At 39.7% G+C, this 12593-nt stretch overlaps 1 pseudogene; it reads right to left on the bottom strand.

Moving 5' to 3' along the window:
- Positions 1-3295: 3295 nt before the first annotated feature.
- On the bottom strand, positions 3296-7521 carry LOC115514937 (annotated as a pseudogene).
- Between the last annotated feature and the right edge of the window lie 5072 nt (positions 7522-12593).

Genomic DNA, 12593 nt, shown 5'->3' with positions numbered 1-12593 from the left:
ATGAATTACTGGGACCTTATGAAGATAAAAAGCTTCTGCACAGCAAAGGAAACAACCAACAAAACTAAAAGGCAACCAACGGAATGGGAAAAGATATTTGCAAATGATATATCGGACAAAGGGCTAGTATCCAAAATCTACAAAGAGCTCACCAAACTCCACACCCAAAAAACAAATAACCCAGTGAAGAAATGGGCAGAAAACATGAATAGACACTTCTCTAAAGAAGACATCCGGATGGCCAGCAGGCACATGAAAAGATGCTCAACGTCGCTCCTCATCAGGGAAATACAAATCAAAACCACACTCAGATATCACCTCATGCCAGCCAGAGTGGCCAAAATGAACAAATCAGGAGACTATAGATGCTGGAGAGGATGTGGAGAAACGGGAACCCTCTTGCACTGTTGGTGGGAATGCAAATTGGTGCAGCCACTCTGGAAAGCAGTGTGGAGGTTCCGCAGAAAATTAAAAATAGACCTACTCTATGACCCAGCAATAGCACTGCTAGGAATTTACCCAAGGGATACAGGAGTACTGATGCATAGGGGCACTTGTACCCCAATGTTTATAGCAGCACTCTCAACAATAGCCAAATTATGGAAAGAGCCTAAATGTCCATCAACTGATGGATGGATAAAGAAATTGTGGTTTATATACACAATGGAGTACTACATGGCAATGAGAAAGAATGAAATATGGCCCTTTGTAGCAACGTGGATGGAACTGGAGAGTGTGATGCTAAGTGAAATAAGCCATACAGAGAAAGACAGATACCATATGGTTTCACTCTTATGTGGATCCTGAGAAACTTAACAGAAACCCATGGAGGAGGGGAAGGAAAAAAAAAAAAAAAAAGAGGTTAGAGTGGGAGAGAGCCAAAGCATAAGAGACTCTTAAAAACTGAGAACAGGGGCGCCTGGGTGGCGCAGTCGGTTAAGCGTCCGACTTCAGCCAGGTCACGATCTCGCGGTCCGGGAGTTCGAGCCCCGCATCAGGCTCTGGACTGATGGCTCAGAGCCTGGAGCCTGTTTCCGATTCTGTGTTTCCCTCTCTCTCTGCCCCTCCCCCGTTTATGCTCTGTCTCTCTCTGTCCCAAAAATAAATAAACGTTGAAAAAAAAAATTTAAAAAAAACTGAGAACAAACTGAGGGTTGATGGGGGGTGGGAGGGAGGGGAGGGTGGGTGATGGGTATTGAGGAGGGCACTTCTGGGATGAGCACTGGGTGTTGTATGGAAACCAATTTGACAATAAATTTCATATATTGAAAAAAAAACAAAGTGTCCATCTCCCTCTATATCTGACAACTCCAAAATGGTCCTATGATCCAGTGTCACTGATTGCTACCCCTTTACTTTCCTTCACTCCCAAACTTCAGCATCACCCAAACCTGCTGCACCTATGCCTCACTTTCTTAGTCAACACACTGTTTCCCGGCTACAGCTCCCATTATTCTTCACCCTGCAGCCAAATCCAAAGGAAACACCCAGTCCTTATCTTGCTGGACCTCAGCAGCATTTGTTACAGTTGAGTTCCTCCTCTCCCCAAGGCTTCCTTTCCTTCACTTCTTCCTTTGCTCTTCTGCTTCCATTTTTGTGCCTTCACAGTGTCCTTACTGTGCTGTGTTTTTTTTTAATGTTTATTTATTTTTGAGGGGTGGGTGGGGCAGAGAGCGAGGAGGACAGAGGATTGAAGCAGGCTTTGTGCTGACAGCAGACAGCCCAATGCTAGACTCGAGCTCACGAATTGTGAGATCATGACCTAAGCCGAAGTCAGACACTTAACTGACTGAGCCACCCAGGAGCCCCTTTTTAACTTTTGATATTCTTTAGGATTCTATCCTAGGTTTTGCTCTTCACTTTTCATTGCATTCTAATCCCAAAGTCATCTGACTCTTGCGGCTGAATTTTCCATACACCTTCAAGAGTATTTCTTATTTCCCCATTCTGTGAGATAAGAATATGAACACTCCTACCATCCCTCTCCTTCTACCTCCTGTCTTCTATCAACTACACTCAGAGTTTATCATTACATTTTATCAGTTCCACTGTAACCAAACCTCTCTTGCTTTATATATACATTCATGCTAAAACATGGAAACCAACAAACAGCATTCTATTATTGCTACTCTGTAAACATCCCCCACTGTGAAGGAAATTACAATGTTGCCAAATAGTGGACTGGAATTACACTTCCTTCCCTGATTTCCTGACCCGTATGCCACTGCTGGACAATTCCAAGCATCAAGGTCAAATGGATTAATTTTTCTTATACTCCCCAATTACTTAAAATTATGTAACATCATAATCTCCTTCATTTTTAGGTCATGACTTTCTTAGGTATTTTGCCTAGAATTTCAAATTGCTTTCTTGATTTCTTGTGGCATTTGCCTTGACCAGCTTCTTCACATTTTCAGACTTTACATCATACTAGCCCGTGCGGCTCCCTTTTCCCCCCAGACTTCCGTTCTCCTATTCCAGTCTGGCTGGTTTTGTTTTTAGCGGTCTGCTTATCTGTTATCCTAGAACTCTTTTTTGCCCTTCCAACTTGAAATCACTGTCCTCTCAGTCTGTCTTCCTTTTTCTTGAATATACCTATTTTCCTGGAATACATTCTTGGGTAACTTCTTTTAAAAAGATGTGTATGGGGTAAATTATCTAATTCTTTGCCCGTCTGAATTGTTTCTTTGTTTTGTTTTGCTTTCACCCTGGCTGGGAGTTTGGCTGATTGTAATCTTTGAAGGCATTTCTCCCGTTTCTAGCCTCTAGGGGTGCTATGCCAGATTGACTCTTGTTCCTTTGTAAATGATGTATTATTTTTTTTTTCCATTGAAGCTTTTATAATCTTTTGTTTATTTATTGCTTTGAAATGTCATGCTGATATGTCTAAGAAATGGTCTTTTTTCATTCCCTGTCTGGGTACATGGTGAGCCTTCCTGGAAATATATGGATTTGCAGCCCACATATGTATAGTTGCTGCCCTACGTCTGGCCTCAGTGGTTGGCTCCTGCACCACCTTTGGGCAAGAGCCCATTCCCCACAAATGGCCAGGCCCCTGGGGCAAGGCCCACTGCACTGTGACTCTGAAGGGGCAGGGGGAGCCAATGCTTCCCGGAGCACTGGGGTTTGGCTGATAGGTGGCGTGAGCCAGATGCCTTACAGAGGAGCTCAGGTGCCTCTGGCACTCAGCACTCAGGTGTTTCTCATCCCAGGACTCCCCAGCCTACCTCAGAAGAACTCCCGAGATCCCACGAGATACAGCTTCTTCTGGGAAGAGTGGTCATGCTGTAACATCTCAGGACCGATTCTGCCCTTCTCGAAGACTATATTGTGTTGGACTGGATTTTCTAGAAAACAGCACCTGAGGTAAAATCTTACTACTGGGGAGTGCAGTACCAGAGAACCAGGAGTGAGAGCAACAGGTGTGAGGCAAGAAAGGAAAGAGTATTACCGAGAAGGCCACAGCTTCATGAAAGCCGAGTGCTGGGTCCTAGGTCCCACAGCATAGCTTCAGAAAAGAAACTGAAAGGTATGCATCTCCACACAGTCCCTTTGAAGGGAAAGAGTGTTTGCCCAGTCCCCTCTCCTTTTGGTCAAGGACTGTTCCGTGGGGTAACCCCTCAATAATTGCAGGTTGTATAGTTGTTGGTGTCAAGAAGTTCCTCAGCAACAACAAGGAATCCCCAGAGTAGGAGGCAAAAGGTGCTGCAGGGAAGCAGGCAAGGTGCTGTCAGGTTGTGTTCTTAGGTGACCTCAGGGACCAGAGGTAGCTGTCACTGCAGGCCCTTTGCAGCAGCAGCAACCTGACTCCCTAACCATGGGAACGGCTCTAGTAACTGCTAGATTCAGTCACCGCAGATGACTGAATGCGTAAACGGAATCCCCTGGAACTACTCACTATCTTGGTAGCTCTGGGAAATAGTTTTCTGGTCCTTATATTGTTTTATTGAACTTATTCGCATTTTTTTTACGTGCACAAGATTGTTCTGTTTATTTTCTGTTGTATGTCTTCTTATCTGATGTTATTTATTTATTTATTTATTTATTATTTATTATTTATTTATTTATTTATTTATTTTAATTTACATCCAAGTTAGCATATCGTGCAACAATGATTTTAGGAGTAGATTCCTTAGTGCCCCTTACCCATTTAGCCCACCCCCCCTCCCACAACCCCTCTAGTAACCCTGTGTTTGTTCTCCATATTTAAGAGTCTCTTATGTTTTGTCCCCCTCCATGTTTTTATATTATTTTTGCTTCCCTTCCCTTACATTCATCTGTTTTGTATCTTAAAGTCCTCATATGAGTGAAGTCATATGATACTTGTCTTTCTCTGACTAATTTCGCTTAGCATCATACCCTCCAGTGCCATCCACGCTGTTGCAAATGGCAAGATTTCATTATTTTTGATTGCTGAGTAATACTCCATTGTATATATATATACCACATCTTCTTTATCCATTCATCCATTGATGGGCATTTGGGCTCTTTCCATACTTTGGCTATTGTGGATAGTACTGCTATAAGCATTGGGGTGCATGTGCCCCTTTGAAACAGCACACCTGTGTCCCTTGGATAAATGCCTAGTAGTGCAATTGCTGGGTTGTAGGGTAGTTCTATTTTTATTTTTTTGAGGCACGTCCATACTGTTTTCCAGAGTGGCTGCACCAGCTTGCATTGCCACCAACAATGCAAAAGAGATCCTCTTTCTCTGCATCCTCGCCAATATCTGTTGTTGCCTGAGTTGTTAATGTTAGCCATTCTGACAGGTGTGAGGTCACACCTCATTGTGGTTTTGATTTGTATTTCCCTGATGATGAGTGATGTTGAGCATTTTTTCATGTGTCGGTTGGCCATCTGGACGTCTTCTTTGGAGAAGTGTCTATTCATGTCTTTTGCCCATTTCTTCACTGGATTACTTGTTTTTGGGTGTTGAGTTTGATAAGTTCTTTATAGATTTTGGATACTAATCCTTTAGCTGATATATCGTTTGCAAATATCTTGTCCCATTCTGCCGGTTGCCTTTTAGTTTTGCTGATTGTTTCCTTCACTCGTACAGAAGATTTTTTATTTTGATGAGGTCCCAATTGTTCATTTTTTGCTTTTGTTTCCCTTGCCTCCGAAGACGTGTTGAGTAAGAAGTTGCTGCAGCCAAGATCAAAGGGGTTTTTGCCTGCTCTCTCCTCGAGGATTTTGATGGCTTCCTGTCTTACACTGAGGTAAGTGTAAGACATTTTGAGTTTATTTTTGTGTATGATGTAAGAAAGTGGTCGAGGTTCATTTTTCTTCGTGTCATTGTCCAGTTTTCCCAGCACCACTTGCTGAAGAGACTGTCTTTATTCCATTGGATATTCTTTCCTGCTTTGTCAAAGATAAGTTGGCCATATATTTGTGGGTCCAGTTCTCGGTTCTCTATTTCGTTCCATTGATCTGAGTGTCTGTTTTTGTGCCAGAACTTATTCGCATTTTTAACACTTAGGAGCTCTTTCTGGGTCTCTGTTTATTCCTTTCTCACAGTATCCTGTGCCCAGTGGGGAATAGGCAGAAGTGTCCCAGAACTTGGTCCTATATATCTGGTCCATTCTTTCCAAACTTTGCTAAGTTTGTAAAGCCTAGAGGGATATCTACTAGCATGTTTTCACTATTAATTTTTCCAGTCTTCTTGGTTTTCTGCCCTCTCCTCTTCCTTTGCCTATCTAGATCTTTCTTTCTCTTTCTTTCTTTCTTTCTTTCTTTCTTTCTTTCTTTCTTTCTTTCTTTTTTGTATTTGAGAGAGAGAGAGAGAGCGTGAGTGGGGAGAGGGACCGAGGGAGAGGGAGAGAGAATCCAAAGCAGGCTTCACACTCAGTGCAGAGCCTGACATGGGGCTCGATCCTACAACCCTGAGATCATGAACTGAACCTAAATCAAGAGTGGAACACTCAACTGACTGAGTTACCCAGGCGCCCTGCCTATCTAGAAATTTTTATTCAAGTTTATGTAAATCTCTTTCTTGAAACCTGGCAGCAGTTTTCCTTTTTTCTGCCTTTGCCCATATCTCCTTTTCAAGCCTCAAAAGTCTTCCTATTTTTTCTTTTCCTGGGTGTAACTTTCTACTAGTAACTTTAGTTTAAATAAGCATCCATGCTCTTTCTGCTACATTTTTCTCATTCTCTTAACTTCTTTTAAACATGAAAAATGTATCTCATTGACATTTATATACTTTCCTGTTCCTGTTTTTTGCAAGCTTCAACTGGAAATTTGTTTCTTCTTTGTTCCTCTTTTTACTTTCATCATCTTCTTGTTTATCACGAACAAGCAGAAGTATATCATCTGTCTTTAATTTGGAAACTCCCTACCTTTTTGCAGTTTTCCAGTTTGTTTTCCAGTTCTTTTTTTTTTTTTAAGTTTATTTATTTTGAGAGACAGAGAGAGTGAGCCGGGGAGGGGTAGAGAGAGAGGGAGAGAGAGAATGCCAAGCAGGCTCTGTGCTGTAAGCCCAAAGCCTGACATGGGGCTGGAGCCCACAAATCATGAGATCATGACCTGAGCTGAAATCAAGAATGGGACGCTTAACCAACTGAGCTACCCAGGCACCCCTTAGTTTTACAGTTCTTAACAGACTTTATTTCTCTTTCTTCTAGAAACAGAATTTTTCTATAATTTTCTTCTGCTGTTACACTTCAAACTATATTCTTCCAGGGTAGTGTTCTAAGAGCTTCTCCCAGGGGAATCTGGGTGGCTCAGTCAATTAAGCGTCTGACTTCAGCTCAGGTCATGATCTCATATCTCATGAGTTCAAGCCCCGCATCGGGCTCTGTGCTGATAGCTCAGAGCCTGGAGACTGCTTCAGATTCTCTCTCTCTCTGTCTCTCTCTCTCTCTCTCTCCCCCTCCCCTGCTCATGTGCTATCTCTCTCTCTCTCTCTCTCTCTCTCTCTCTCTCTCTCTCAAATAAAAACATTTAAAAAATTAAAAAAAAAAGGAACTTCTCCCTTTAATGTTGGCTTCTGTTTATGTTTGTTTCTCACTTTTACAAAGTTCTGGCAATCATAATTGTCCAGTGCCCATGTCATCCTCCGGTTTGCTGAAAGAATTTTTCAGAATCTGCACTTCTCTTGAAAGCGTGTGATGGTACTTTGTCTACAGGAACTTTTCTGGACGTGGCTGTGAAAACTCTGTGTTTCTGAGTGATCCAAAGCCTGTGTGTCAGTTTTTCTGGATATGAAACTCAAGTCATTGGTTGTTTTCTCTTCTTTAATAAGCTCTTCATATAGCAACCTCTGCTCTTATTTAAGAGTGTTCATTGCATTTTCAATGGTTTCCATTATTTCTCTGAGCTTTCAATAAAATTACGTGTAATTTTCACTTCTTTTCACTAATGCTGGAGTCTCTTTACATTATTATGCATTTTGGCCAATTGTTGCTAGATTTTTGCTCTTCCTAGTTTCCTGCCAATAATTTATATTCCAATTCTTCCACTACAATATGCTCAATAATAGTCTCTTTTTTTTTGGTTGTAGAAAAGACTATCTTTTTCTGCTAATAAATTTGATTTAAAAAAATTTTCTGCTTTAAGCATTATCTTAGCTTTCTCATTCCCAGTAGCTTTCAGCTTTCTGTTTTGAAGCTGAGATGATTGAATTCCATTCTGAATTCTTTTCTCTTAGACATGCTGGAGCCACTCTAGCCAGGTGGGCCTAGGGATTCACACAGGGGACACTTCACAGAAGGAACAGACTGTTCCCTGCATGTGTAGCCAGGCCTGTGGCTGCACCGTACCTTAATTTCTTCTTCCATAAAATGAGGTAATACAGTATCTACCTCTTAAGGCTGTTAGAATGGAGAACTTAGTATACGTAAATTCAAGATAGTTTATACCTCAGATTATTATTAATTCCTCAAGTCAGTGTTTTGTATGTTGGCCTTGCTTGTTCTCTTTAATGCTGGTGGTATTCCTCACATGTCTCCTTATCCTAGGATGTCTAGTCATGCTTTAAAAAGGTTTGGATCACTAGAATTTCTTCTGCTATTGTTTGAATAGGATGATTTTCCTCATGGTGTCACTAATAGGAAGAGATTTGATGGAGAATTCTATGCATATTCGTGGCCCAGGCACATTCCTCTATAAGCCTTCATGTTAGTTGGTGGTGAGTAGGAGCTAAATGTCAGTCTGTAGATCCCAAATTTGGTTGGCTTTCATACATATCCTATCTTTGTATAGACTTCCAGTTAATATGGCATTAAAAGGGACTGGTGATGATATCCTAGAGTGGTGGATATTATGAAACAAATGTATAAAATACAAATAAAATGTTTATAAGAAGTTCTGTGCTTGATAAGAGAGACGAATCCATGGCTTAATTATAAGTGCAATGCTTTTATCACTTCAAAATGATGTCCTAAGTTCCTTTTTTTTACTTGAAAGTGACATGCAGTTTACTCTCTAGAATTGAGGGTAATTATAGAATCACTGTAATTTTTGTTTTTTTGTAGAATTTTCTGTAGAATGCCAGAATTGCTTGTGATTTAGTGTAGATTCTTTAATTTTGTTGATTCAAAAATAGGACAATAACTTCAAAATATTACCCCCCCCCACCAACAAGGTAATGGTGTGTATCTGGGACACCTGCAAACTCTTGAACCCAGGAGAGGAAAATGAGGAACAAAGGAGGAAATATTCTTCAGTAAAAAAGCCCTATGAGCCACTAGTGGAGTGAGTTGTCTGAGGTTGTGGTCAATACTCTGACTGTTTCTCTGCTGAATTAGATTTCATAACTTCCTATGATGTCATCTGTTCTTTTCTCTCTGGCTTGAATTAGGACCTCCCTTAAAGCTGCCAAGTCAGTTTCCTTTAGACCAATTTATAATCAAGTATTTCTATTAAAGTTTTGTGAATAAAGCACTGAATGAGAAGGCAGGATAAATAGATTTCTTAGGCCCATTTTCCTTCTTGCTATCTGACTTTAGAAACCAGTGTTCAATGGACCCTGTATTTCTAAACAATTCCCATTCCTGGAAGGTAGAAAGAGCTTCCTTAAATAGTAATGAGTTCTTTGTCTTTGAAAGTATTCCAGAAGACACTTGAAAACCACTTCTTAAGACTCTTGTGGAATGTTTATGTAATAAGATTGGATTCAATGGCCCTAAAAAGTCTCTCTGAACCCTGAGACTCAATGACTTTCTGCTTTAGTTCTATGGAAAAGAGGCAGGTAGGAAATAAGGAAGAGAACTAGCTTATTTATTCAGACTTGCGTGGATTTCAGCCTTGGTTTCTAGAGTTGCTCCAGTCTTCCTAAGGTTGTTCTTTACCTGTCCATTCTGACTCCATATGTAGATACACAGTTTTTTTTTAATATCTTTCCATTCTTTTTCAGCATGTCTGTATAGGTATCCTTAAATCAAAGGTAAATGCATCCCGTTAGTTGAAGAGATGGTCAATCAATGCAAGCACAAGATTTCTTTGAATATTATTCTTTAGTTTTTTAATTAAAAATTTTTTTAATGTTTATTTATTTTTGAGAGACAGAGTATGAGCAGGGGAGGGGCATAGAGAGAAGGAGACACAGAATCCAAAGCAGGGTCCAGGCTCTGAGCTGTCAGCACAGAGCCTGATGCGGGACTCGAACTCGTGAACCCTCGAACCATGAGATCATGACCCAAGCCAAAGTCAGACACTAAACCGACTGAGCCACCCAGGAGCCCCTATTATTCTTTATTTTAAAAGTACATGGAAACTTAAAATTATATATCATATATCTGTTTCTCTTTTAAAATTTTTTAATGTTTATTTATTTTTGAGAGAGCGAGAGAGAGAGAGAGAGAGAGAGAGAGAGACAGAGTGTGAGCGGGAGAGGGGCAGAGATAGAGGGAGACACAGAATCCAAAGCAGGCTCCAGGCTCTGAACTGTCAGCACAGAGCCAGATGCAGGACTCGAACTCACGAACCATAAGATCATAACCTGAGCTGAAGTTGGATGCTTAACTGAGCCAACCCGGCGCTCCTCTCTTTCTCTTTTAATACAAAATAATACTTTAAGTCACCAACTGTTGGAGGCAGAGGAGGTAAAATGTGACCCAATCCATCTGGGAAGATATGCCTCTGATTTCTTCACATGACAAGGCATATCACTCCTGCTTAAGAAACTCAGATCAACACATGGACTGGCAGGCACTCTGGAGGCAGGTTTATTATCCATGATCTCACAACCCTTGGGACCTGTTTCTGCAAGGCCTCCCTTCCCCACCCCAACATGGAAGGGGAATCATAGTCTGGAGGAGGATTGTGTGCTAAACACCCCCTTTTAAATCATTCATGCTTCTCTTTCCATTTGACTCTGAACCATTTACAATGACATATTTTAGTAGAATTATTTCAGAACCTGTCTTCACTCAATCTGAATGTGCCTCAGTTAACTAATAAAACCCTTGCCCCTGAAAAAAGGGTGTATTATGTGTTACATTTTGCTACATTTCATGATGTGTCCTTAGAGAAGAAGTGTGCATTTTATATAATTTGTCAAGGACCGGTTCAAAATGTGTAACATCATCAATCTCACTGACAACATCTTTAATGACTTCACTCTGTAGTCAGAATTTTGCCAAATGCGAGCTAGGACTCAGACTACCCCACACCTGCTCCATACCTATTGTTTTAGCTGTATCGTCTGTTGAAAAGACAACCAAGTTTAAGAAAAGAATTCATCCATGAAGCGTTTCTTCTCTAATTAAGTCAACAGATGTTTGAAGTCTATACCTGGGGAATTTATTACTTCAGTTTTAAAAAGTAAGAGGAATTCACATATCTACCTTCACAATATGTTTGTTTGACCAATGTAGCCAGGCTGGTAATGACTGAAAATAGTCAAGAATTTGTGATGGCTGTCATTTTCAACAATTTGAATGGCATTTTCCAAAAGTGCTTTCAATGGCATTATCATCCAGATTTCATTGCTCCATGGCAGGAAATCTGATCTTCCTCTCATGGTTGGAGAGCTGACCTGGCTGACACAGGCTCAAGGAACTTGGGCAGATGGCAGGAAGTGGCTTTCAGGGCCTCTGTGGTTGTATGGAGGCAAAGAACAAATATTAAAGTCGAAGATCATACTCAGAAATGCAGAGGTAAAACAGTCATAGAAGAAGGCAAGAAGAGCCCCAGGCAGGAAACAGTTAACTGGTGCAGGCTGTGAGTCAAAGAGCCAGTGAAAAGGAAAACAAGGATCCTCCACTAGAAAGAGGCAAGCAAGATGGCTGACAAGCAGCCAAAAGATGAGCACTTGTTGCCTTCTGAATATATGAAGCCAGGGCAGAAGGGACACCCATTGACCTTTCTAGATTTCAGTTTCTTTATCTGTTTCCTCTCTCCCTGCCTAAGAAGAGTGTGGAAAAGATCCATGTTGATCTTGTAGGTAAAGTCAAATTACCATTATTATTATTATTATTATTATTATTATTATCCAAATCCATGAAACAATTGAAAAATATATGGAAAGATAACCTAAATAAAAAAGAAAGAATAGAAAAAACCATCTATATGGTAAGAATATTTTGTTGTTGTTGCAGAACAAAATAGGACAAAGCATTTTGGTGTTTATTTTCCTTAAATTCAGTCTGTTCTTGTTAGTTTCTAACCAAAGTATTTAATTAGCATCTCTGATTGCCAAACATTTGTTATAGTTATAATTTGTAATTGTTGTTACTGTGGCAAGTTCTGATAAAGTCACAGATCAAAATTTATATAACTAGGAAAAACCCGACATGAAAGAATTGGATTTTTTTTTAACATACCAGGTCTCAAATTATCTACCTACTTTGACAGCTTTAGTGTCTTGATTAAATATTTTATGATGATACTACTTACGATAAAATGTAAAAGCTAATTTATACTGACATCCCTTTATGTAAAAGGTTCCCAGACTGATTTATTACCAGGTTGAAGCATGTTAGTGAATACAACCATGTCTAAAGTAAAGACACTTTGCAATTTTCTTCCACACTCCTAGTTAAGCAACTTCAACTAAACAATTTATATGAAAAACAGGGTCTTTAATTTTACAAGATTCTAGTTTATCTTCCTATGATATCTTCTTTAGTTTCATTCTTCAATTCAATTTAGTACCTGCTATGTTATGTTCTAAGTAATGAATTTGGAACACTATGCTCAATTATAATTCATTTTACTACCTGTACACTTGAGGAAGCTTAATGTGAAAGATTCAAACTTAGTTCTTCTCAGACTTGAATTCTTACCTTATACTTAACAGAAAAGTAGTTAATCAGTTGCCAGATTAACAGTATGTTTTCCCAGTTTTCTAATTCCCTCTCATCATTTTGTCTTTTGGTAAATTTATTATTTTATGTCATTCTGAAAGGATTTTGAGGAAAGTGTATATGCATGTGTCTTCGTGCTATATAGTATATATATACTACATATCAAATAATATATAGTTTTGGTTTGGATAAGAGATGGTTAAGGGACTACTTCTAATTCTTGATTTACAATTACATAGGACTATTTATCAATACAACTAATGAAATAAAGCACTATAATTATAATCTAATCTATGAATATAGAAAATCTGGATAGTGATAGATGAGTATTATTCCTAAGGTTTA

The sequence above is a fragment of the Lynx canadensis genome, chromosome B2 (assembly GCF_007474595.2).
Source record: "Lynx canadensis isolate LIC74 chromosome B2, mLynCan4.pri.v2, whole genome shotgun sequence".
Taxonomy (NCBI): domain Eukaryota; kingdom Metazoa; phylum Chordata; class Mammalia; order Carnivora; family Felidae; genus Lynx; species Lynx canadensis.
This window is presented reverse-complemented; position numbering and strand designations above follow the sequence as displayed.